Raw genomic sequence first — 27,165 nt, forward strand, 5'->3', positions numbered from 1 at the left:
AAGGAAACTGACAGTAACAACAAACAGCTGTCAGAGCACTCACAAGAGTAAAGTTTTAAGAGTATGGTGATGTAATAAATCCTCTGTGTGAAAGGCAATCACGCCAGGCTCTGGTTCAGGATAAATTTATTTCTTGAAGTAGTTCAGTCATAATAGGAAAATGTCCTTGAAATCATGTACAATTAGCCTCCACAGCCAACACGTGTTTCGTCCAATGAGAGATCCCTCTCACGGACTTCATCAGGGCTGTAAAATTGAGAACACATTTGTATCTAAGTACATGTCATCTCAGACAGACAAGTTAAGAGCAGAAGTTATCATGAAATTTGTGCAAGTCAAAACATGCTATATGTGACTTAATCTCCCAAAAATTGGACAATAGAAAATATGCTGCAATCCATTTATAAAGGGTCAAACATCTTGAGTCAAGTTCTCATAACTAGTCAATACTCAACCATATAGGAATTATATCACCAAGTGATGATGTGTGAAGAGAGTTATAAATAAATATGAACGTCACCAGAATGAGAGATGTAAGGAATGTAGAACAAAGCATATGTATATATAGAATGAGAGAAAGAAGGAAAGAGAGAGAAAGACCTATTATCCCACAAATATACATTATCAAAGTATCAGGAAGATCAACAAATAAACATAGATAGATATAGATATAAAGTGCCAGTCCTATAATAATAGATATCCCGATCTGATATTGCGCGAAAATGTGTCCCATCAGAGTTTAGACATACCTTAAAGTCAGGTACGGCCTGTGTTCAACGGTACTATTATCGTGGTCTAGGAAATCTATAAAGGCAATAAGTGCAAGTGACTATTGTGATGACTAATAATAATATGATGTCTAGTAGAGTTATTCGTGCCACCACGTCTAATAATAACCAATCCGGTCTAACACTGACCTCGTGTGATGAACGCAGTTAATTATCACATCCCAGTTTAATACTGCAGGAATCCTAATATGTTATCTGGAAACGAAATAGAGGAAACGAATGCCATCATTCCGAATATAGTAGGAAACAACTCAATAGAAGAACTACTCCACGTTGTGCTCGAGTAATTGAGTACACAACACCCCTCAGGAACGCTCACCTTAATCAAATATGCTAGTACCTTTATGGGAACATCGTAGCCGTGGTCAGATCATTGCACTGCGTTCCCTGTGACCGAAATCTATCATCGTAGAACGAGCGTCTGAGAACCGGCGCTTTTGTTTGTGATCACGTTCTTAATGATAACATAGAAGAGGGACTACAGTCAGCGCGCTGGTAAAAGAACAGGCGCCATCTTGAAAGGGAGTTGATATAAAGTAAATATATAAATTATATGTAAGCGAACAGGTAAAACCTATTTCTGAGCCCAAAATTAGTATCTAACACTTGCAGAATAGTAAAGATACGACCATTAGTCATTGACACCAGCAAATAACTATAAACAATCTAAAAGAAGAAAGACTACCTGCTTAAACAAATACTAATCTATTTGGGACATCGTTAACGTTGGAGTACACTAAAACCATTAAAGCAGACTCCGGGTTTGCCTAGCCTTAAGAGCGGCTGATAGTGACTTCAGCCCAATATCTAGCCCAGAAATGAAAAGAAAGTGTAATGATATAATAACCACTACCTAATACGGCACGAGAATAATGAGGGAAAATCAGAGACAAGATATTACAACAAATGAATAAAATGTCAAAATCGTTGGTTGCAAGGGACACACAATAATCAAGAATCACAAGGTGTATAACCTAAAAGTGCAAATTCTGAGAGAATACGTTACTAGTAGTCAATATATAACAGTATTATTGATAATCTACTATGATACAACCAAGTTAGTCCATAGTGTGACCCTAAAGAGAAGTTTACATATTGTTCATAGACAAATTGATGAAACATCATATATACAATGTGCCCCGTTGGGCAAAATACAACATATTTTCCAATAGATATGGACACAGTTCAGCATAGAAGAAAGTTAGTGAGGAAATCAACATAAAAAGAAGAACAAAATTGGGGAATATGATATACAGAGCAGTGAATAAATATATATGTACAACTTTAATCAATATCCTATTCACCCAGAAAGTACTCCATCTCAAAATTTGTATTCAGTCCATCTTCTACCGCTCTGAGTTTTAAGATCCATTGGCATTCCCTTTTTCTGAGGGCTAACTCTCTGTTGCCTCCTCTAGGATCTTTATTGATACGGTCAAAGCCAAAAAATTCGAAACTACATATATCATTCTGTTTGCGGCAATGCCTAATATGGCTTACTATAGGGTATCTCTCGTCTTCATGTCGTAAGGCTCTGAAATGTTCACTCGCCCTAATTCGCAGAGGTCTGATGGTGCTACCTATATAATAAAGCCCACATTTACAGATGATCATGTAGATGACAAAATTGGTGTCACATGTGATATTATAGTCAATGTTGTATTGTACCCCAGTAGAGCTTGTGAATGTGGTGATCCCAGACCTGGTCCATCTACACATTCCACAATGGCCACATTTGAAAAAGCCTTTTCCACGGCTAATAAGCCAATTAATTGGATTGGGTTTATTGCGATAATTGTAACATAGAAAATTCTTGAGAGTTCTGCCCCTTCTATAAGTGAACACCGGGGTATCCGGAACCACTCTTTTGAGAGTAGGGTCTGCTGTTAGGATGTACCAATGTCTATTCATACATTTACGTAACAGATTGGCAGTTTTGGTGTAACTGGTGACACAGCGGATTGTAGAGTCTCTAGTTCTAGATTTTTTACCCAATGTATCAGACCTCTTTACACGCTTGGCTCTAGTACGGGCTCTGTCAATCACTCGGGTGGAGTAACCCCGTACTTTAAATCTCATGGCCATGTCTTCTATACATGCGTCAAAATCCTCATCTAGACTACAATTCCGTCTGGCTCTTATCATTTCGCCAAACGGTATAGAGTTGATTTGATGGACTGGATGTGCACTCCTTGCATGTAAGATAGAATTGCAAGAGGTACTTTTTCTGTAAAGTCTACTCTCAATCTTGTTGGTAAAAATAAAAAGTTCTACGTCCAGAAACGAAATGCTGGAATCACTATGTTCTGAAGTGAATCGAATATTGTAGTCATTGTTATTAAGATAGTTTATGAAGTTATCCAGTTCATGTGGGTCACCTGTCCAGATCATAAGGCAGTCATCGATGTATCTACCCCAATATAGTATATCTGAGACCCATTTACTCCCTTCGGTGCTCCAGATCTTTTTATGTTCAAAAAATCCCATAAATAGATTAGCGTAGGATGGTGCAAATTTAGATCCCATAGCTACACCACGTTTTTGGCGGTACCAGTCATTTTTAAAAAGGAAAAAATTGTTGTTTAAGATCAAATCAACCATATCGATCAACATTTGTGTATGGCCATATAGACCTGCTGATCTCTTGTAAAGAAAATGACGTAGCGCTTCTTTGCCTTGTTCATGAATAATACTAGTATATAAGGAGGTTACATCAAGTGTAACTAGAATCATACCTGGCTCCCAGGTAACGTCTGTTAGTATGCTAAGAATATGTTTCGTATCCCTAATATATGATGGTAAGTTCCCCACAATAGTTTGTAAAAAAATGTCAACATATTCTGACAGTTTTTCAGTTGGTCCACCAATCCCTGATACAATAGGTCTCCCTGGGGGGGAAGTGGGATTTTTATGAATTTTGGGTAATATGTATATACAGGGATTTCTGGGTCTGTGTACCCGTAAGTACAAGTATTCCTCTTCTTTGAGCAGTGATCGATCCAAACCATCGTGTATAAGCTTATTAATTTTATTGGCGAGAGCAGGGATAGGGTCAAATGCTATCTTTTCATAGCAGGAAGCATCTGTGAGTTGGGTATATATTTCTTGGTCATAATCTGCGGTGTTCATAATCACAATATTGCCTCCTTTGTCTGCCTCTCTGATGGTAATCTCCTCATTATTCTGTAAAGATTTTAAGTACTGCATTTCTATTTGAGTGAGGTTTTGATGCCAAACATGTTGGCGAGATTTATTGTGTAACTCTAATTTATTTAAATCATGCCAGACCAATTTAAAGAAAGTATCCACACAGTTGTCCTTAGTTAATGTCGGTATCCAATCTGATTTCCTCCTCAAACCACTCGGGAGTGAGTCAGATGGGATATCCAGATCTGATAAAATACGTGTTATAGTGTTAGGATCCTGTTCACTATCCGCAATAGACAGGAGAGTGGCCGTATCTTGTACATCCATAATGGACAAATGTTGGTCGTCATTATGACCAACAAAGACGGTGCTAGTGTCTGTGCGGTCAGGGTGATTGGCAAAAAACTTTCTCAGTTTGAGACGTCGAATAAACTTGAAAAAGTCAATTTTAGTTCTCTGGAAATCACCAAAATCTCCTGGGCAAAAACCTAATCCTTTACTGAGAAGTGACAGACCGTCGGTTGTGAGTACCAGATTAGAGAGATTAATCACATTGATGGAGTCACTGTTGGGTACTCCTATTTCCCCCTGTTCCAAGACCTTGTTCTCATTCCTTTCGTTGAATCTGTATGCTCTACCTCTGCCCCCCCGTCTGGTTTTTCTGGTTCTGCTCTGCGTCGACTTCCTTCCCATTGTCCCTGTCTTATTCGTTGGACCTCCGCTAAAAAAGAGGGAGTGCCCTGTTGTTCTATCCTGTCCTGTCTAGAGATGTTCGAATTAGAACTTGTATCACTAATGTTGGTAGATACACTGTTTAGTGAAGATGAGGAGCCAGCATCATAATTTTTTGGAGGTTCACACTTTTTAACTAGGTGATCATATTTCCGGGAAAATGTAAAAATCCTTCCATTTTTATAATCTAACTCATCCCGCTTTAATTTGCGTGCTTTTCTTTGTGTGATCTCATTTTGATGAAGTTCAATAATCTCATGTAGAATTCTATAATTTTTGGCAGTTGGTTCTTCCAAATTCATATTTTTAATTTCTAGTTCTAAAGCCGAGATTTCTGTTTGCAATCTAGTCACTTTTCTCTCCGAGTTTTCTATAAGAATGTTCATTAGTCTAAGTGAACTAGACAACAGTTCCTGTTCCCAGCTGTCCAGTAAATCTGGGTCAAGGTCGTCAAAAGTGGGAAAAATATGTGAACGTAGCCCTCTCGGTATCCTGTTAAGTTTTACATATTGTTTCAAGGTGGCCCCATCCCACCATTTAGACACTTCTTGCTTCATTAGTTTTTCTAGTTTGAAAAATTTATCTCGGAGTCCCTCTTTCTTCGATTGTTGGGCACCTAATGAGTATGACTTAGGTATAGTTCCTGTCTGCTCTAAACTGCCAAAGATATCTGCAGCTAATTTATCCCGATCCATGTTTACAATATCAGTTACAAACACACACTACAAACAGTATAATAGTACAAATGGTCTGGAGCAGCACCCCTATGTGCAAGAACACAAAATTAGAAAAAAGCCGCTAGGAAGAAGGACATAGGTAACGGGCGCTCACAGTAAGTCCATGCAGTCGAGTTCACAGATTATTTATGTCATGGTGCTCATGACAGGAGGATCTTCCTAACTCCTCCAATGTTTCAAAGGAAACTGACAGTAACAACAAACAGCTGTCAGAGCACTCACAAGAGTAAAGTTTTAAGAGTATGGTGATGTAATAAATCCTCTGTGTGAAAGGCAATCACGCCAGGCTCTGGTTCAGGATAAATTTATTTCTTGAAGTAGTTCAGTCATAATAGGAAAATGTCCTTGAAATCATGTACAATTAGCCTCCACAGCCAACACGTGTTTCGTCCAATGAGAGATCCCTCTCACGGACTTCATCAGGGCTGTAAAATTGAGAACACATTTGTATCTAAGTACATGTCATCTCAGACAGACAAGTTAAGAGCAGAAGTTATCATGAAATTTGTGCAAGTCAAAACATGCTATATGTGACTTAATCTCCCAAAATTTGGACAATAGAAAATATGCTGCAATCCATTTATAAAGGGTCAAACATCTTGAGTCAAGTTCTCATAACTAGTCAATACTCAACCATATAGGAATTATATCACCAAGTGATGATGTGTGAAGAGAGTTATAAATAAATATGAACGTCACCAGAATGAGAGATGTAAGGAATGTAGAACAAAGCATATGTATATATAGAATGAGAGAAAGAAGGAAAGAGAGAGAAAGACCTATTATCCCACAAATATACATTATCAAAGTATCAGGAAGATCAACAAATAAACATAGATAGATATAGATATAAAGTGCCAGTCCTATAATAATAGATATCCCGATCTGATATTGCGCGAAAATGTGTCCCATCAGAGTTTAGACATACCTTAAAGTCAGGTACGGCCTGTGTTCAACGGTACTAATATCGTGGTCTAGGAAATCTATAAAGGCAATAAGTGCAAGTGACTATTGTGATGACTAATAATAATATGATGTCTAGTAGAGTTATTCGTGCCACCACGTCTAATAATAACCAATCCGGTCTAACACTGACCTCGTGTGATGAACGCAGTTAATTATCACATCCCAGTTTAATACTGCAGGAATCCTAATATGTTATCTGGAAACGAAATAGAGGAAACGAATGCCATCATTCCGAATATAGTAGGAAACAACTCAATAGAAGAACTACTCCACGTTGTGCTCGAGTAATTGAGTACACAACACCCCTCAGGAACGCTCACCTTAATCAAATATGCTAGTACCTTTATGGGAACATCGTAGCCGTGGTCAGATCATTGCACGGCGTTCCCTGTGACCGAAATCTATCATCGTAGAACGAGCGTCTGAGAACCGGCGCTTTTGTTTGTGATCACGTTCTTAATGATAACATAGAAGAGGGACTACAGTCAGCGCGCTGGTAAAAGAACAGGCGCCATCTTGAAAGGGAGTTGATATAAAGTAAATATATAAATTATATGTAAGCGAACAGGTAAAACCTATTTCTGAGCCCAAAATTAGTATCTAACACTTGCAGAATAGTAAAGATACGACCATTAGTCATTGACACCAGCAAATAACTATAAACAATCTAAAAGAAGAAAGACTACCTGCTTAAACAAATACTAATCTATTTGGGACATCGTTAACGTTGGAGCACACTAAAACCATTAAAGCAGACTCCGGGTTTGCCTAGCCTTAAGAGCGGCTGATAGTGACTTCAGCCCAATATCTAGCCCAGAAATGAAAGGAAAGTGTAATGATATAATAACCACTACCTAATACGGCACGAGAATAATGAGGGAAAATCAGAGACAAGATATTACAACAAATGAATAAAATGTCAAAATCGTTGGTTGCAAGGGACACACAATAATCAAGAATCACAAGGTGTATAACCTAAAAGTGCAAATTCTGAGAGAATACGTTACTAGTAGTCAATATATAACAGTATTATTGATAATCTACTATGATACAACCAAGTTAGTCCATAGTGTGACCCTAAAGAGAAGTTTACATATTGTTCATAGACAAATTGATGAAACATCATATATACAATGTGCCCCGTTGGGCAAAATACAACATATTTTCCAATAGATATGGACACAGTTCAGCATAGAAGAAAGTTAGTGAGGAAATCAACATAAAAAGAAGAACAAAATTGGGGAATATGATATACAGAGCAGTGAATAAATATATATGTACAACTTTAATCAATATCCTATTCACCCAGAAAGTACTCCATCTCAAAATTTGTATTCAGTCCATCTTCTACCGCTCTGAGTTTTAAGATCCATTGGCATTCCCTTTTTCTGAGGGCTAACTCTCTGTTGCCTCCTCTAGGATCTTTATTGATACGGTCAAAGCCAAAAAATTCGAAACTACATATATCATTCTGTTTGCGGCAATGCCTAATATGGCTTACTATAGGGTATCTCTCGTCTTCATGTCGTAAGGCTCTGAAATGTTCACTCGCCCTAATTCGCAGAGGTCTGATGGTGCTACCTATATAATAAAGCCCACATTTACAGATGATCATGTAGATGACAAAATTGGTGTCACATGTGATATTATAGTCAATGTTGTATTGTACCCCAGTAGAGCTTGTGAATGTGGTGATCCCAGACCTGGTCCATCTACACATTCCACAATGGCCACATTTGAAAAAGCCTTTTCCACGGCTAATAAGCCAATTAATTGGATTGGGTTTATTGCGATAATTGTAACATAGAAAATTCTTGAGAGTTCTGCCCCTTCTATAAGTGAACACCGGGGTATCCGGAACCACTCTTTTGAGAGTAGGGTCTGCTGTTAGGATGTACCAATGTCTATTCATACATTTACGTAACAGATTGGCAGTTTTGGTGTAACTGGTGACACAGCGGATTGTAGAGTCTCTAGTTCTAGATTTTTTACCCAATGTATCAGACCTCTTTACACGCTTGGCTCTAGTACGGGCTCTGTCAATCACTCTGGTGGAGTAACCCCGTACTTTAAATCTCATGGCCATGTCTTCTATACATGCGTCAAAATCCTCATCTAGACTACAATTCCGTCTGGCTCTTATCATTTCGCCAAACGGTATAGAGTTGATTTGATGGACTGGATGTGCACTCCTTGCATGTAAGATAGAATTGCAAGAGGTACTTTTTCTGTAAAGTCTACTTTCAATCTTGTTGTTAAAAATAAAAAGTTCTACGTCCAGAAACGAAATGCTGGAATCACTATGTTCTGAAGTGAATCGAATATTGTAGTCATTGTTATTAAGATAGTTTATGAAGTTATCCAGTTCATGTGGGTCACCTGTCCAGATCATAAGGCAGTCATCGATGTATCTACCCCAATATAGTATATCTGAGACCCATTTACTCCCTTCGGTGCTCCAGATCTTTTTATGTTAAAAAAATCCCATAAATAGATTAGCGTAGGATGGTGCAAATTTAGATCCCATAGCTACACCACGTTTTTGGCGGTACCAGTCATTTTTAAAAAGGAAAAAATTGTTGTTTAAGATCAAATCAACCATATCGATCAACATTTGTGTATGGCCATATAGACCTGCTGATCTCTTGTAAAGAAAATGACGTAGCGCTTCTTTGCCTTGTTCATGAATAATACTAGTATATAAGGAGGTTACATCAAGTGTAACTAGAATCATACCTGGCTCCCAGGTAACGTCTGTTAGTATGCTAAGAATATGTTTCGTATCCCTAATATATGATGGTAAGTTCCCCACAATAGTTTGTAAAAAAATGTCAACATATTCTGACAGTTTTTCAGTTGGTCCACCAATCCCTGATACAATAGGTCTCCCTGGGGGGGAAGTGGGATTTTTATGAATTTTGGGTAATATGTATATACAGGGATTTCTGGGTCTGTGTACCCGTAAGTACAAGTATTCCTCTTCTTTGAGCAGTGATCGATCCAAACAATCATGTATAAGCTTATTAATTTTATTGGCGAGAGCAGGGATAGGGTCAAATGCTATCTTTTCATAGCAGGAAGCATCTGTGAGTTGGGTATATATTTCTTGGTCATAATCTGCGGTGTTCATAATCACAATATTGCCTCCTTTGTCTGCCTCTCTGATGGTAATCTCCTCATTATTCTGTAAAGATTTTAAGTACTGCATTTCTATTTGAGTGAGGTTTTGATGCCAAACATGTTGGCGAGATTTATTGTGTAACTCTAATTTATTTAAATCATGCCAGACCAATTTAAAGAAAGTATCCACACAGTTGTCCTTAGTTAATGTCGGTATCCAATCTGATTTCCTCCTCAAACCACTCGGGAGTGAGTCAGATGGGATATCCAGATCTGATAAAATACGTGTTATAGTGTTAGGATCCTGTTCACTATCCGCAATAGACAGGAGAGTGGCCGTATCTTGTACATCCATAATGGACAAATGTTGGTCGTCATTATGACCAACAAAGACGGTGCTAGTGTCTGTGCGGTCAGGGTGATTGGCAAAAAACTTTCTCAGTTTGAGACGTCGAATAAACTTGAAAAAGTCAATTTTAGTTCTCTGGAAATCACCAAAATCTCCTGGGCAAAAACCTAATCCTTTACTGAGAAGTGACAGACCGTCGGTTGTGAGTACCAGATTAGAGAGAATAATCACATTGATGGAGTCACTGTTGGGTACTCCTATTTCCCCCTGTTCCAAGACCTTGTTCTCATTCCATTCCTTACTGTGAGCGCCCGTTACCTATGTCCTTCTTCCTAGCGGCTTTTTTCTAATTTTGTGTTCTTGCACATAGGGGTGCTGCTCCAGACCATTTGTACTATTATACTGTTTGTAGTGTGTGTTTGTAACTGATATTGTAAACATGGATCGGGATAAATTAGCTGCAGATATCTTTGGCAGTTTAGAGCAGACAGGAACTATACCTAAGTCATACTCATTAGGTGCCCAACAATCGAAGAAAGAGGGACTCCGAGATAAATTTTTCAAACTAGAAAAACTAATGAAGCAAGAAGTGTCTAAATGGTGGGATGGGGCCACCTTGAAACAATATGTAAAACTTAACAGGATACCGAGAGGGCTACGTTCACATATTTTTCCCACTTTTGACGACCTTGACCCAGATTTACTGGACAGCTGGGAACAGGAACTGTTGTCTAGTTCACTTAGACTAATGAACATTCTTATAGAAAACTCGGAGAGAAAAGTGACTAGATTGCAAACAGAAATCTCGGCTTTAGAACTAGAAATTAAAAATATGAATTTGGAAGAACCAACTGCCAAAAATTATAGAATTCTACATGAGATTATTGAACTTCATCAAAATGAGATCACACAAAGAAAAGCACGCAAATTAAAGCGGGATGAGTTAGATTATAAAAATGGAAGGATTTTTACATTTTCCCGGAAATATGATCACCTAGTTAAAAAGTGTGAACCTCCAAAAAATTATGATGCTGGCTCCTCATCTTCACTAAACAGTGTATCTACCAACATTAGTGATACAAGTTCTAATTCGAACATCTCTAGACAGGACAGGATAGAACAACAGGGCACTCCCTCTTTTTTAGCGGAGGTCCAACGAATAAGACAGGGACAATGGGAAGGAAGTCGACGCAGAGCAGAACCAGAAAAACCAGACGGGGGGGCAGAGGTAGAGCATACAGATTCAACGAAAGGAATGAGAACAAGGTCTTGGAACAGGGGGAAATAGGAGTACCCAACAGTGACTCCATCAATGTGATTAATCTCTCTAATCTGGTACTCACAACCGACGGTCTGTCACTTCTCAGTAAAGGATTAGGTTTTTGCCCAGGAGATTTTGGTGATTTCCAGAGAACTAAAATTGACTTTTTCAAGTTTATTCGACGTCTCAAACTGAGAAAGTTTTTTGCCAATCACCCTGACCGCACAGACACTAGCACCGTCTTTGTTGGTCATAATGACGACCAACATTTGTCCATTATGGATGTACAAGATACGGCCACTCTCCTGTCTATTGCGGATAGTGAACAGGATCCTAACACTATAACACGTATTTTATCAGATCTGGATATCCCATCTGACTCACTCCCGAGTGGTTTGAGGAGGAAATCAGATTGGATACCGACATTAACTAAGGACAACTGTGTGGATACTTTCTTTAAATTGGTCTGGCATGATTTAAATAAATTAGAGTTACACAATAAATCTCGCCAACATGTTTGGCATCAAAACCTCACTCAAATAGAAATGCAGTACTTAAAATCTTTACAGAATAATGAGGAGATTACCATCAGAGAGGCAGACAAAGGAGGCAATATTGTGATTATGAACACCGCAGATTATGACCAAGAAATATATACCCAACTCACAGATGCTTCCTGCTATGAAAAGATAGCATTTGACCCTATCCCTGCTCTCGCCAATAAAATTAATAAGCTTATACACGATGGTTTGGATCGATCACTGCTCAAAGAAGAGGAATACTTGTACTTACGGGTACACAGACCCAGAAATCCCTGTATATACATATTACCCAAAATTCATAAAAATCCCACTTCCCCCCCAGGGAGACCTATTGTATCAGGGATTGGTGGACCAACTGAAAAACTGTCAGAATATGTTGACATTTTTTTACAAACTATTGTGGGGAACTTACCATCATATATTAGGGATACGAAACATATTCTTAGCATACTAACAGACGTTACCTGGGAGCCAGGTATGATTCTAGTTACACTTGATGTAACCTCCTTATATACTAGTATTATTCATGAACAAGGCAAAGAAGCGCTACGTCATTTTCTTTACAAGAGATCAGCAGGTCTATATGGCCATACACAAATGTTGATCGATATGGTTGATTTGATCTTAAACAACAATTTTTTCCTTTTTAAAAATGACTGGTACCGCCAAAAACGTGGTGTAGCTATGGGATCTAAATTTGCACCATCCTACGCTAATCTATTTATGGGATTTTTTTAACATAAAAAGATCTGGAGCACCGAAGGGAGTAAATGGGTCTCAGATATACTATATTGGGGTAGATACATCGATGACTGCCTTATGATCTGGACAGGTGACCCACATGAACTGGATAACTTCATAAACTATCTTAATAACAATGACTACAATATTCGATGCACTTCAGAACATAGTGATTCCAGCATTTCGTTTCTGGACGTAGAACTTTTTATTTTTAACAACAAGATTGAGAGTAGACTTTACAGAAAAAGTACCTCTTGCAATTCTATCTTACATGCAAGGAGTGCACATCCAGTCCATCAAATCAACTCTATACCGTTTGGCGAAATGATAAGAGCCAGACGGAATTGTAGTCTAGATGAGGATTTTGACGCATGTATAGAAGACATGGCCATGAGATTTAAAGTACGGGGTTACTCCACCCGAGTCATTGACAGAGCCCGTACTAGAGCCAAGCGTGTAAAGAGGTCTGATACATTGGGTAAAAAATCTAGAACTAGAGACTCTACAATCCGCTGTGTCACCAGTTACACCAAAACTGCCAATCTGTTACGTAAATGTATGAATAGACATTGGTACATCCTAACAGCAGACCCTACTCTCAAAAGAGTGGTTCCGGATACCCCGGTGTTCACTTATAGAAGGGGCAGAACTCTCAAGAATTTTCTATGTTACAATTATCGCAATAAACCCAATCCAATTAATTGGCTTATTAGCCGTGGAAAAGGCTTTTTCAAATGTGGCCATTGTGGAATGTGTAGATGGACCAGGTCTGGGATCACCACATTCACAAGCTCTACTGGGGTACAATACAACATTGACTATAATATCACATGTGACACCAATTTTGTCATCTACATGATCATCTGTAAATGTGGGCTTTATTATATAGGTAGCACCATCAGACCTCTGCGAATTAGGGCGAGTGAACATTTCAGAGCCTTACGACATGAAGACGAGAGATACCCTATAGTAAGCCATATTAGGCATTGCCGCAAACAGAATGATATATGTAGTTTCGAATTTTTTGGCTTTGACCGTATCAATAAAGATCCTAGAGGAGGCAACAGAGAGTTAGCCCTCAGAAAAAGGGAATGCCAATGGATCTTAAAACTCAGAGCGGTAGAAGATGGACTGAATACAAATTTTGAGATGGAGTACTTTCTGGGTGAATAGGATATTGATTAAAGTTGTACATATATATTTATTCACTGCTCTGTATATCATATTCCCCAATTTTGTTCTTCTTTTTATGTTGATTTCCTCACTAACTTTCTTCTATGCTGAACTGTGTCCATATCTATTGGAAAATATGTTGTATTTTGCCCAACGGGGCACATTGTATATATGATGTTTCATCAATTTGTCTATGAACAATATGTAAACTTCTCTTTAGGGTCACACTATGGACTAACTTGGTTGTATCATAGTAGATTATCAATAATACTGTTATATATTGACTACTAGTAACGTATTCTCTCAGAATTTGCACTTTTAGGTTATACACCTTGTGATTCTTGATTATTGTGTGTCCCTTGCAACCAACGATTTTGACATTTTATTCATTTGTTGTAATATCTTGTCTCTGATTTTCCCTCATTATTCTCGTGCCGTATTAGGTAGTGGTTATTATATCATTACACTTTCTTTTCATTTCTGGGCTAGATATTGGGCTGAAGTCACTATCAGCCGCTCTTAAGGCTAGGCAAACCCGGAGTCTGCTTTAATGGTTTTAGTGTGCTCCAACGTTAACGATGTCCCAAATAGATTAGTATTTGTTTAAGCAGGTAGTCTTTCTTCTTTTAGATTGTTTATAGTTATTTGCTGGTGTCAATGACTAATGGTCGTATCTTTACTATTCTGCAAGTGTTAGATACTAATTTTGGGCTCAGAAATAGGTTTTACCTGTTCGCTTACATATAATTTATATATTTACTTTATATCAACTCCCTTTCAAGATGGCGCCTGTTCTTTTACCAGCGCGCTGACTGTAGTCCCTCTTCTATGTTATCATTAAGAACGTGATCACAAACAAAAGCGCCGGTTCTCAGACGCTCGTTCTACGATGATAGATTTCGGTCACAGGGAACGCCGTGCAATGATCTGACCACGGCTACGATGTTCCCATAAAGGTACTAGCATATTTGATTAAGGTGAGCGTTCCTGAGGGGTGTTGTGTACTCAATTACTCGAGCACAACGTGGAGTAGTTCTTCTATTGAGTTGTTTCCTACTATATTCGGAATGATGGCATTCGTTTCCTCTATTTCGTTTCCAGATAACATATTAGGATTCCTGCAGTATTAAACTGGGATGTGATAATTAACTGCGTTCATCACACGAGGTCAGTGTTAGACCGGATTGGTTATTATTAGACGTGGTGGCACGAATAACTCTACTAGACATCATATTATTATTAGTCATCACAATAGTCACTTGCACTTATTGCCTTTATAGATTTCCTAGACCACGATAATAGTACCGTTGAACACAGGCCGTACCTGACTTTAAGGTATGTCTAAACTCTGATGGGACACATTTTCGCGCAATATCAGATCGGGATATCTATTATTATAGGACTGGCACTTTATATCTATATCTATCTATGTTTATTTGTTGATCTTCCTGATACTTTGATAATGTATATTTGTGGGATAATAGGTCTTTCTCTCTCTTTCCTTCTTTCTCTCATTCTATATATACATATGCTTTGTTCTACATTCCTTACATCTCTCATTCTGGTGACGTTCATATTTATTTATAACTCTCTTCACACATCATCACTTGGTGATATAATTCCTATATGGTTGAGTATTGACTAGTTATGAGAACTTGACTCAAGATGTTTGACCCTTTATAAATGGATTGCAGCATATTTTCTATTGTCCAAATTTTGGGAGATTAAGTCACATATAGCATGTTTTGACTTGCACAAATTTCATGATAACTTCTGCTCTTAACTTGTCTGTCTGAGATGACATGTACTTAGATACAAATGTGTTCTCAATTTTACAGCCCTGATGAAGTCCGTGAGAGGGATCTCTCATTGGACGAAACACGTGTTGGCTGTGGAGGCTAATTGTACATGATTTCAAGGACATTTTCCTATTATGACTGAACTACTTCAAGAAATAAATTTATCCTGAACCAGAGCCTGGCGTGATTGCCTTTCACACAGAGGATTTATTACATCACCATACTCTTAAAACTTTACTCTTGTGAGTGCTCTGACAGCTGTTTGTTGGTACAACAAGGAGAACTACCTTTAGTTCTCCTTGTTTTGTTCCTTGTTCTATGTGTACTGCATTCTGCAGCACCCATAGAAAGAGGAATAACCCTCTTGTGATTGTGTTTGTGCATGAAGGTGTCCCTTCATCCCGCCAATGTAAACATTGATCCCCGCAATGCAAGCACCCTTGCACCATGGTGCAAGGGTGCCTGTATTGGTGCACGGCAGCCTATTGTGCTCCAGCACAGGGGAAAAGGACAGGAATGTAATGTATCTTGTAGACAAGGTGCATTCCTGCCCTTTTCTTTTGACACAACACAAAGGCTTGTGCCACTTCCCTACGTCAAAAGTTTGTAAATGTGGGCCTTAGTGTATTGCTGTCATGAATCCTGATTGAGCTCAGGTACTTAAGTGCTGCTCGTCTACGCATGAGATGGACATTCACTGATTCAAAACAGGCAGCTTCAGCCAGTGCAAAGCCAGGTAGGCCGGTCCAGCCATTGTTTAAATCCAGGCATCTCCAACTCCTTGAGTAGATGCAGAGTAGAACCCTGTACAGCCAACTGAAGCAGGTGGACAGAGGCCAGCCCCAAAGAATTTTGGTGCAAAGTGAGACTGCCTTAGTTAAATTCTTGCTCTAGTTGGTAGGCATAATGGCAGTGCAAGCAACGTCAAGCAGAGTCGAACTATCCACAGGGATAGCTGAAGTAGTAAGCATTGCATGATGCAACGTAAGTACAAGGTATTGTCAGAGTAAGCTGTAGGCAAACAGATTGCTTCCATAATTTAAAGAGTTGACACCGAGAAATGCCCCCATTCTAGCTGCACATGATGCAAGTGACCATTTTCGGCATAGTGACCCTCTTGCTCTCCTAGTTCAAAGAAATACGCTTTGCAGGTAATTTGTTTCTACGGGTTTGCAAAGCAAGTGACTTGCAAAATGATACCACAGTGCAAGTGCATGCATGTGCATTTAAAAGCTTCATCCGTCAGTGACGGGATCAGAAAGCTGGAACAGGTGGTCGGTTCTACATCCCAGCAGTTCTGAAAGCGGAGGTACTTGTAGAGGAAGATGGATGCACAGTATTCCGTTTACTTTGCAGCAGCATACTGAGCAGCTGGCAGATATGTCTCCTTGCAATGACAAGCGCACGCAACTAGAGACCAGCAGCTTCTGGTATATGTTGAACTCCTGGACCCTGTGAGTAGTGGGTGAGGGGAGCATTGTTACAGTGGGACATGGGAGTTGGGTAAGTAGATGTTGCCTATGGACCTTGCATTGAAAATTGTATCAACAAAAAATGGCAATTGCGTTTCCAGCATGGCACTTTACATAGCAGTGCAGTTTGGGTTTTGGCGTGGCTGTCATACTTTTCTTAACTTCAAAGTGCAAATTCTAAATTGTCTTTGATTTTTAAACACTGTGGTGATGTAGAAACGTAATGAAAAGATGTGGCTTTCATACTGTGCAGATGTAGACATAATCATATCAGCACATGTAAGTATTAGGTAACTCTATTGTGTGAGACCATTGCATGTAAAATAACCAATACAAGAACCCTAAAAAACATACACGTCCCCGTATGCACCCACAAAACAAAGACAAAAACCAACAGCATTCATCTCAGTGTGCATAAGTGATGGTATCTACCTTCCGGCATTTTGAGAAATAATCTGAAATGCTTGAATGGTGTCTCTGATGGCCTGGCATATTTACAATCATAAACTCAGCAGCGCAGAATGTTTTCATTTATTCCTAATATGCACAACGATACATTATGTAGAAACATAACAGGTATCCTGTTTGTCGGTAGATGATGTTATATTAGCGTTTATGCTGCTGGGTACACTGTGTAAAATGGGCACTGTATGTTCTGTAGCATACATACGTGTACTTGTTAGATAATTTCACACAAACGTTATTGCTTTAGACTAATACTGTTCATGGGGCCTCTTGTAGATCACGAAGAAATGCAATATATTGTTAGTTGACATTCAGAACTGATTATAATGGCCTGCATTTGTCACATATGTAGTCTACAATGCACCATTGTCACCCATGGTTTTATTATATTGTATTTATGCGGGATGCTCTTAACCTACATGAAGAGACTGAGTTCTGTTTTCTTGTTACTTGCGCTTACTATGTTAATTGTGTGGCTAGTTAGAAAATGATCTTGAATGCCGGTGGAAAGATATCACTAGAGCCATAAGTTATCAGAGGTCCTTGGTAGGAAGCTGTTTTGATGAGTGGGTAGACAGCTGTAGCAATCTGCTGCAAGGGTAGCTAGTAGCAGGGACCATCACAGACATGTCAGACAAATCAAGGCCTGAAAATACACACACAAGAGCATGAACTTGCGAGGCAAGACAAACGGTATTATGGCAGTGGCCAGAAGCTCGAAGTGTGCCCCTCTTGCCACATGCCATTTGGCCACATACATACACAATGAAACAGTATTTCAGGGCAGAAAACAAAATGTTGTTAGATATATTTCACACCAAACACAATTAGTGGATTTAGGCTGTAACGTAATTCTAGTGAAATACATAACTGATAGTCTTATCATAATCAAGAGTTAATCTTGTCTTCTATGTGATTTAAGAGAAAAGCAAACTTGGCGAATTCCCAATATGAGAATCAATCTCACCTTATCAGGTTCTCAAAATTTACAAAACAACTGGCTTTGACCAGATGTTCATATCGATTCTGTGAACACTCCTCATCTTATCTTAAATTGCATTCTTGAAATGTGATTTAACATATACAGTATTCTTAGTGGGAGATAGACAAAGTATTCTGCTAGGAGACAGGATTAGGGTAATTCTAAATCTCTTTAACTATTTAGGATTTAACTATTTCAGTTCTAGGCTCGATTAAATGTTACAAATCTGAGTTCCTGTTCCCTTGCTATCATCTCCCTTTACAAGACTGTCTTTTCTCTATTTCTCACTTTCCCCGTCAGTTTATATCAAATGGTTTCTTCTCTCTCCTTCTTCCAAGTGTTTCAGTACTGGCAGCTCCTCCCGGAGAGAAGAAAAACAGCTATAGGTAAGCGAGTGTCATCCTCTCCTTTCCTCTTCTCCAATGTCACTTGAGTCTACTCTGCAATCCCATTTCTCTTTCTCTTGTTATCTGCCTCATCTCCTTTTAGACGCCTAATGACCGGTTTTTCGGCTCTTCCCATCTGGGTAGTTTCCATGCATATACACAATCATCTTAACATACAATTACATAAAATAAGCATATTTGTGACCTTTTTGTATTGGTGCAAACTCATGCAAGTGTTCTTTCTCTCTCTCTCTTTAGGGCTCCTGTCATGGTCTTGCGAGTGCCAATGATTTGCCAGTTCAATTTTTGTGAGCTTTCTTTACCGTCTACTTGGAGAGGTTTTGGCATAACTGCCAGAACTGCCTACTATGGAACTGGGGTATCAGGTTTGAGTCTCCAAGTCAGGTCCACATCCTGTGATTCTGGGCAAATCAGTTAATATCCCCTGGTCTAAACAAAAAAAATAATTTGTCCATGTGTAATGTAACTGTTGCTCATGCAAAGTGCTCCAATACCTTCAGGTCGAAGTCACGCTATATATATAAAAAAAAAAACGCCCTGCAAGACCAAAAGTACTCACCTGCCCTTGGCTCACCCGACCAGGAATGTTTTGACAGCTGAGTGTGGGTCCAGTCTGGTCGAAAACTAGGAAACACTCAGCTGTTGAAAAGTCTAGCCTCCCACCTGCTGGCTCCCCACATTGAGCCCTTCACTGGTCCCACCTTCTAGGCTTCCATGAGGCGTCGTCAAATTATTGTTTTTCAAAAAAATGTTATCTTACAAACTTTCTTTGATAGCTGTCTGTATTTTTATATCCTTTTCTGATTCACGATCATTCTTTAAAGTCGATTTTTAACAATCGTTTTTCAACATTTGGATTTTCATTTATTTTATTGTAATTACCCTTTGTTTTTTTCTGTTACATCACATACTGCTGTTTTCTTTGCCCCTTCTACTCTGATTAAATCATATAACTGATAGATGTTCTAATTAAATGTAGCAGGCAATGTTTTTACTTTCACAATCTAAAACAGAACTAGGTTAAGTAAGCAAGGAATACTATTTTGAAGTTATAATATAGTCCTGTAGTTTAATAAGCGTTACATGTTAACATAAGATATTAATATTTTATCACTAATCAAGCTTTTAATTTAAACTTGTCACACCAGGTTCTTGTTCTAAGGTGTGTGTTTGCTGAGTGGAGCCTTGGGTTGAGATAGGATGGCTATGCTTTTGCTGCCGATTCTCTGCCTCTCCGCGTCAGTCTTGGTCTATTAGCTGTTATAATAGAAAAGCACTGTTATGTACCCAAGTGCAACACGGGATTCTGGCAAGGGACCGGAATTGCTTGAGTACAGACTCAGTGGCAGACTAGCAGGAGGACATGCAAACCATAACTAACAATTCAGTTTGGCAATGGAATACATTACATTTTTTGTCTCCTGTGTGCCGGCTCTGCTTCGACTTCTATTGTGGACATCTGGCCACAGCAATTTCACTTCATAATAAAAAATGTGGAGAATAGGACTATAATAAATATGTGCTTTGAAACTTTGAAGAGTTAGTGGGCTGCCGATCCCTAATTTTTAGGGGGTGGCACTTATTTTTGGCATGCCAACTTTAACATTTTTTAAACATTGGGAGAGGATGAGTGGGTCCCTGGAGGACCAGAACTGGCTGAAAGTTACTTCTGCCCCATGCATTCCTACCAAAAGCGTATTGATGCTACTGCCAATTTCCTGCGTTGTTTTCAGAACCTATAATGGGCATTGTGTGTGCAGAGCCTCCAAAAAAGGATGGAAACCCCCCACTCAATGCAGAATTTGCAGCTCTCTTGATGCTTACTGCACTTCTCACTAGGAAACTGTGTGAAGAGTTTGGCTATTATGTAACATATGGTGGAAAATGGCAGAGTCTTCCCTACATGTCAATTTTTACTGACAGCAGAACCTATAGCCTAGCGACCACAGTTTGTGAGGATTGTAAAATGCGGCCCTACTTAATAACATTTATGAGGCAGGTGCTTTTGTGAGCCTCTATCAATATCCATTTTGTGATGTGACTATTACAGCAGTTTATCTTTTTGATGTATCCCTCCCCCGATTCAAGACATCTGGTGCTTTTGACCTCGGCAGTAGCTCAGGCCTGCTGATCTGATCTTGATTTATCAACATGTGCTTTGTTTAAAAACAGTTGGCACAGTTCCTAAGCTGCTGTGCCTGTGTATGAGGGAAAGGTAGAAATTAGAGAAAACCTTTACCATGGTTTTAGATATTGTTTTTTTTTTTCTGTGTTGTTGCAGATTATGTCTACATGTGTAAAATGTATTATTTGAAGCCTTAATTTCGTAACTTCTGCTACAAAAGTGCTTTCCAAACCAAATATACAACCTCTAGGAAATTCAATATGCCAAATACTTTTGGTACTTTTAAATTTGTATAATACATGGGATTATGTAATCCCTGTATAAATGGCAGTATCTAATTTCATAGTAATTGGTAACTTTTGACACATCCAGTCACCAATTATAAAGAAAAGACATCAGAACTTGACTATCATAAGTTATTTCAGTAGAGTTCTGATGTCACAATTTCCGATGCCAGAGAAAGCAGTCAAGGTGAAAGACAGGTCAGGTCATGGAGCATAATTGAAGCAGCAGTCCAAAGTGTTAAAGATCTCATTAGTTTTAATTAATGACACTCATGAGTTAAATCTAGGCCAAACCAAACCTGCATTTAAAAGTGCACTTTCCTTTCTAAACTTTGCATGATTAGTACAAGGTTCATGTGCTTGATGTGCTAAGGTTACCAAATTCCAACAAACTTCAGTTCAGCAGAAATGTTGCTATCAAATCTTTTGCCTGGCCTTTGCATGACGCAAACGTCCTATGCTAACAAAAAAGCTGTATTATTTTATTATTTGTAACAGTGTGACCTGCTTTGGAAGTTCAGAACTTACTAAACTAACCTAAAACTTGTTCTTCACGGTTAGGCTTTAGTGTGGAGATGTATGGGACATAGTATGATCTAAGTTTACTAGTGCACACTATTTACATGAGTGTCTTTTCTTAAGACAAATGAGAACATATTTTAATGTAACAACTTGTGTAGAATTGTGGCCAAATGTATTTTGCAGTAGTACTGTCTTTGGTAGAAAGCTGACCCCGTCCTATGATTTCTGACACTTCTGATTGGCTTTTTCATATCCTGAATGAAACCTTTTAATAAAATGTATATCTCAGTATTTTATGTATAAAAGTGTTCCAGGGAAAGAGCAGATAGCGAAAGCAGGAGCAGCAGCAGCGCTTATGCTCTCAGATTCAGATTCATTCTCTCTGTGAGACTCAGACAGGCTATGCTTTCTGCCCAGACTGCTCTCTACTAAAGTCTGTTACAGTATTGGTTATGACTACTGATAACTTTGCTGGACAGACTGCCTCTTGAAACCTCACTTTGATTACTTTTTTTGACTTAAAAGATTTACTCTTACTGATTTAGTACACTACAGTAAGGATAGATTATGGGACACACTTTTTGCAATGTTCTGTAACCCTTAATGGACTAATAAAGAAAAAAAATCAAGACAATATTGACTCCAGAAAGAAAATGTAAATGTATTGTAATTTGCAAATTGCATCTTTTATTTTTCAGCTCATACCCAAGATCCCCTCCTGGGTGTCTAACAGTTGCAGATTATTTTATAATTTTAGGATTCTCCACACTCCCAGAAAGTTGGTAGCAGAGGTAAGGTTAGTATGGCAAGGGAAATAGGCTACAATAATTAAAAAATACACAAATTTAGATAAAAGCCTGAGTGCCCAGAACCCAACTGTGAGGATTGATGAGGTGCGGTTGCAGATTGCGGTTGAAGAATTGGTGAAATCTACAGGTGTGACTATTAATAGGGTGATGCATCCAAATTGTGCATTTTATGATTTGTGATTTGTAATTGAAAATGTTTTTATGATATTTTGATTTAAAATTACTATGGTCCATGTTTTATGTGTTTTGTCAAAAAGATACACAGGTTATCGGACTAAGAAGTATTCTTAGATCCCAGGATAGAGATAAAGATATGTAAGGAAAAATAAGTTTGCCTGCTAGAAGACATGTAAGTTGTGAGATGTCGTCAACTTTACACACAGATAGGGACATAATATTCTGTTGTCACTGGACTAATTTTAATGGGAGCTTGTGAAACGATGCGCGTGAAGCTTGACGAGCAAAGGTGATGCATCACTGATTAGTTGGTTTTCCTGCTGGTCGAGTGATAAAATTATTTTTGTCTGGGAATCGAAAGTTGTAAAACCTAGGGGCAAATTTAAGAGCCCCTTGGGCCATATATCGCCACATTAGTATATTTTTTTTACGTTAATGTGGCAATATTATGGCAAAAACACCACACTATATTTACAAAGTGGCGCAATGCACGCATTTTGTAACGCCTGCGCCAGACGTAATGTTTGCAAGGGGAGTGTTCCCACTTTGGGGGGGCGAAAAATGGCCTAAATCTAAAAGATTTCTTTTTACAATTTTTTTGTCATTTTTAACACCTGCTCAGAGCATGCGTTAAAAGGTGGCACACCATTGGTTACAATGGGCCCCTATGTACTGTTCAGGGTTAGCGAAAAAATGTTGGCGCTTACCCTGTACAGTACATCAATAGCGTCAAAAATTCTAATGCTATTGCCCCCTAGCCTGCACCATATTTTAAATAAGGCGCACACATTTTGGTGGTAGTGGGGCGCTAAGGGGTGCAAGGAAAGTGACCTTGCACTGGGTGCAGAGCCACTATTACTAAATCTGCCCCCTAGTTCAGATTGTTGATTTATCCTACCGGGTTTCTTCAGAAGAAGCAGACAAGACTGATGTCATTATATGTTGTTTAGTTAATAGATATGATGTTTGTTCATTGGAGAAGACAATTGTAAGGGAGAGTTGTGAGAAAGTAGCCTCTTTCTAGCCTTGTTACCCCCACCTTTGGCCTGTTTGTGAGTATATGTCAGGGTGTTTTCACTGTCTCACTGGGATCCTGCTAGCCAGGGCCCAGTGCTCATAGTGAAAACCCTATGTTGTCAGTATGTTTGTTATGTATCACTGGGACCCTGCTAGTGAGGACCCCAGTGCTCATAAGTTTGTGGCCTATATGTATGTGTTCCCTGTGTGATGCCTAACTGTCTCGCTGAGGCTCTGCTAACCAGAACCTCAGTGGTTATGCTCTCTCTGCTTTCTAAATTGTCACTAACAGGCTAGTGACCAATTTCACCAATTCACATTGGCATACTGAAATTCCCTAGTATATGGTACTGAGGTACCCAGGGTATTGGGGTTCCAGGAGATCCCTATGGGCTGCAGCATTTCTTTTTTCACCCATAGGGAGCTCTGACAATTCTTACACAGGCCTGCCACTACAGCCTGAGTGAAATAACGTCCACGTTATTTCACAGCCATTTAGCACTGCACTTAAGTAAATTATAAGTCACCTATATATCTAACCTTCACCTGGTGAAGTTGGGTGCAAAGTTACTTAGTGTGTGGGCACCCTGGCACTAGCCAAGGTGCCCTCACATCGTTCAGGGCAAATTCCCCAGACTTTGTGAGTGCGGGGACACCATTTCACGCGTGCACTATACATAGGTCACTACCTATGTATAGCGTCACAATGGTAACTCCGAACATGGCTATGTAACATGTCTAAGATCATGGAATTGTCACCCCAATGCCATTCTGGCATTGGGGAGACAATTCCATGATCCCCCGAGTATCTAGCACAGACCCAGGTACTGCCAAACTACCTTTTCCGGGGTTTCACTGCAGCTGCTGCTGCTGCCAACCCCTCAGACAGGTTTCTGCCCTCCTGGGGCCCAGCCAGGCCTGGCCCAGGAAGGCAGAACAAAGGACTTCCTCAGAGAGAGGGTGTTACACCCTCTCCCTTTGGAAAAAGGTGTCAGGGCTGGGGAGGAGTGGCCTCCCCCAGCCTCTGGAAATGCTTTGATGGGCACAGATGGTGCCCATCTCTGCATAAGCCAGTCTACACTGGTTCAGGGAGCCCTTAGCCCTGCTCTGACACGAAACTGGACAAAGGAAAGGGGAGTGACCACTCCCCTGACCTGCAGCTCCCAGGGGAGGTGCCCAGAGCTCCTCCTGCGTGCCCCAGACCTCTGCCATCTTGGATTCAGAGGCGTGCTGGCACACTGGACTGCTGTGAGTGGCCAGGGCCAGCAGGTGATGTCAAGACTCCTTCTGATAGGCTCTTACCTGTCTTACTAGCCTATCCTCCTTCCTAGGTAGCCAAACCTCCTTTTCTGGCTATTTAGGGTCTCTGCTCTGGGGAATTCTTCAGATACCGAATGCAAGAGCTCACCAGAGTTCCTCTGCATCTCCCTCTTCACCTTCTGCGAAAGGATCGACCGCTGACTGCTCAGGACACCTGCAAATCCGCAACAAAGTAGCAAAGACGACTACTGCAACCTTTTATCACTTCATCCTGCCGGCTTTCTTGCCTGTTTCCTGGTGGTGCATGCTCTGGGGGTAGCCTGCCTGCTTCTTGCACCAGGAGCTCTGAAGAAATCTCCCGTGGGTCGACAGAATCTTCCCCCTGCAACCGCAGGCAACAAAAGACTGCATCACTGGTCCTCTGGGTCCCCTCTCAGCACAACAAGCGTGGTCCCTGGAACTCAGCAACTCTGTCCAAGTGACTCCCACAGTCCAGTGACTCTTCAGTCCAAGTTTGGTGGAGGTAAGTCCTTGCCTCCCCACGCTAGACTGCATTGCTGGGTACCGCGTGATTTGCAGCTGCTCCAGCTCCTGTGCATTCTTCCAGGATTTCCTTCGTGCACAGCCAAGCCTGGGTCCCCAACACTCTAACCTGCAGTGCACAACCTTCTGAGTTGTCCTCCGGCGTCGTGGGACTCCCTTTTCTGACTTCAGGTGGACTCCAGTTCACTCCTCTTCCAAGTGCCTTTTCCAGTACTTCTGAGGGTGCTGCCTGCTTCTGTGAGGGCTCCCTGACTTGCTGGGCGCCCCCTCTGTCTCCTCATCTAAGTGGCGATATCCTGGTCCCTCCTGGGCCACAGCAGCATCCAAAAACCCTAACCACAACCCTTGCAGCTAGCAAGGCTTGTTTGTGGTCTTTCTGCGTGGGAACACCTCTGTAAGCTTCTTCACGACGTGGGACATCCAGCCTCCAAAGGGGAAGTTCCTAGTCCTCTTTGTTCTTGCATAACACAAAGCTTCTTCCATCCAGTGGCAGCTTCCTTGCACCCTCAGCTGGCATTTCCTGGGCATCTGCCCACTCTCGACACTGTCGCGACTCTTGGACTTGGTCCCCTTGTCTTACAGGTACTCAGGTCCAGAAATCCACTGTTGTTGCATTGCTGGTGTTGGTCTTCCTTGCAGAATCCCCCTACCACGACTTCTGTGCTCTCTGGGGGTTGTAGGTGCACTTTACACCTACCTTACAGGGTCTTGGGGTGGGCTATTTTTCTAACCCTCACTGTTTTCTTACAGTCCCAGCGACCCTCTACAAGCTCACATAGGTTTGGGGTCCATTCGTGATTCGCATTCCACTTTTGGAGTATATGGTTTGTGTTGCCCCTATACCTATGTGCTCCTATTGCAATCTATTGTAACGTTACACTGCTTTCATTACTTCCTTTTGCTATTACTGCATATTTTTGGTATTGTGTACATATCTCTTGTGTATATTTGGCATCCTCATACTGAGGGTACTCACTGAGATACTTTTGGCATATTTTCATAAAAATAAAGTATTTATTTTTAGTATATCTGTGTATTGTGTTTTCTTATGATATTGTGCATATGACACCAGTTGTATAGTAGGAGCTTTGCATGTCTCCTAGTTCATCCTAAGCTGCTCTGCTATAGCTACCTTCTATCAGCCTAAGCTGCTAGAAACAACTCTTCTACACTAATAAGGGATAACTGGATCTGGTGCAGAGTGTAAGTACCCCTTGGTACCCACTACAAGCCAGGCCAGCCTCCTACAAGAGTGAACTGTTGCAAGGAGTGAGTTGTTGCATCCTATTGTGTTGCACTGGTTTTGGTCGGGTAGTGTAACGCCACACTGTGATTGGTTGAGTTTCGGCAAAAGTTGTGAAGTTATTGGTTGATTAAATTACTAAGCTACATTGTGATTTGATAAAAGGAGTTTGTATTCTGACACACATGGAATAAACTCAAAACATTTCAAATGCTGTATTTTTTTTAAACACTGTAATTTTGATTATTGAATTGTGAAGGGCCATTGAGTTTTCTTGATGAGGGACAATTTATTTAGGAATTATTGGTAGATTACTAGAAGTTTTCCATGACATTACAGCACCTCCTAGACCTACACAATTTGAAGCTCTTTGTGCTGCCACTATGTGTGCACTGTATTTAATATATGCAGGGTAGGGGCAATAGCATAAACATATTTCAAGCTATTAATGTACTGTGCAGGATTGGTGCCAATGTGGCCTTGTTGGGCCGTATTAGCATTATA

The sequence above is a fragment of the Pleurodeles waltl genome, chromosome 11, assembly GCF_031143425.1.
Source record: "Pleurodeles waltl isolate 20211129_DDA chromosome 11, aPleWal1.hap1.20221129, whole genome shotgun sequence".
Taxonomy (NCBI): domain Eukaryota; kingdom Metazoa; phylum Chordata; class Amphibia; order Caudata; family Salamandridae; genus Pleurodeles; species Pleurodeles waltl.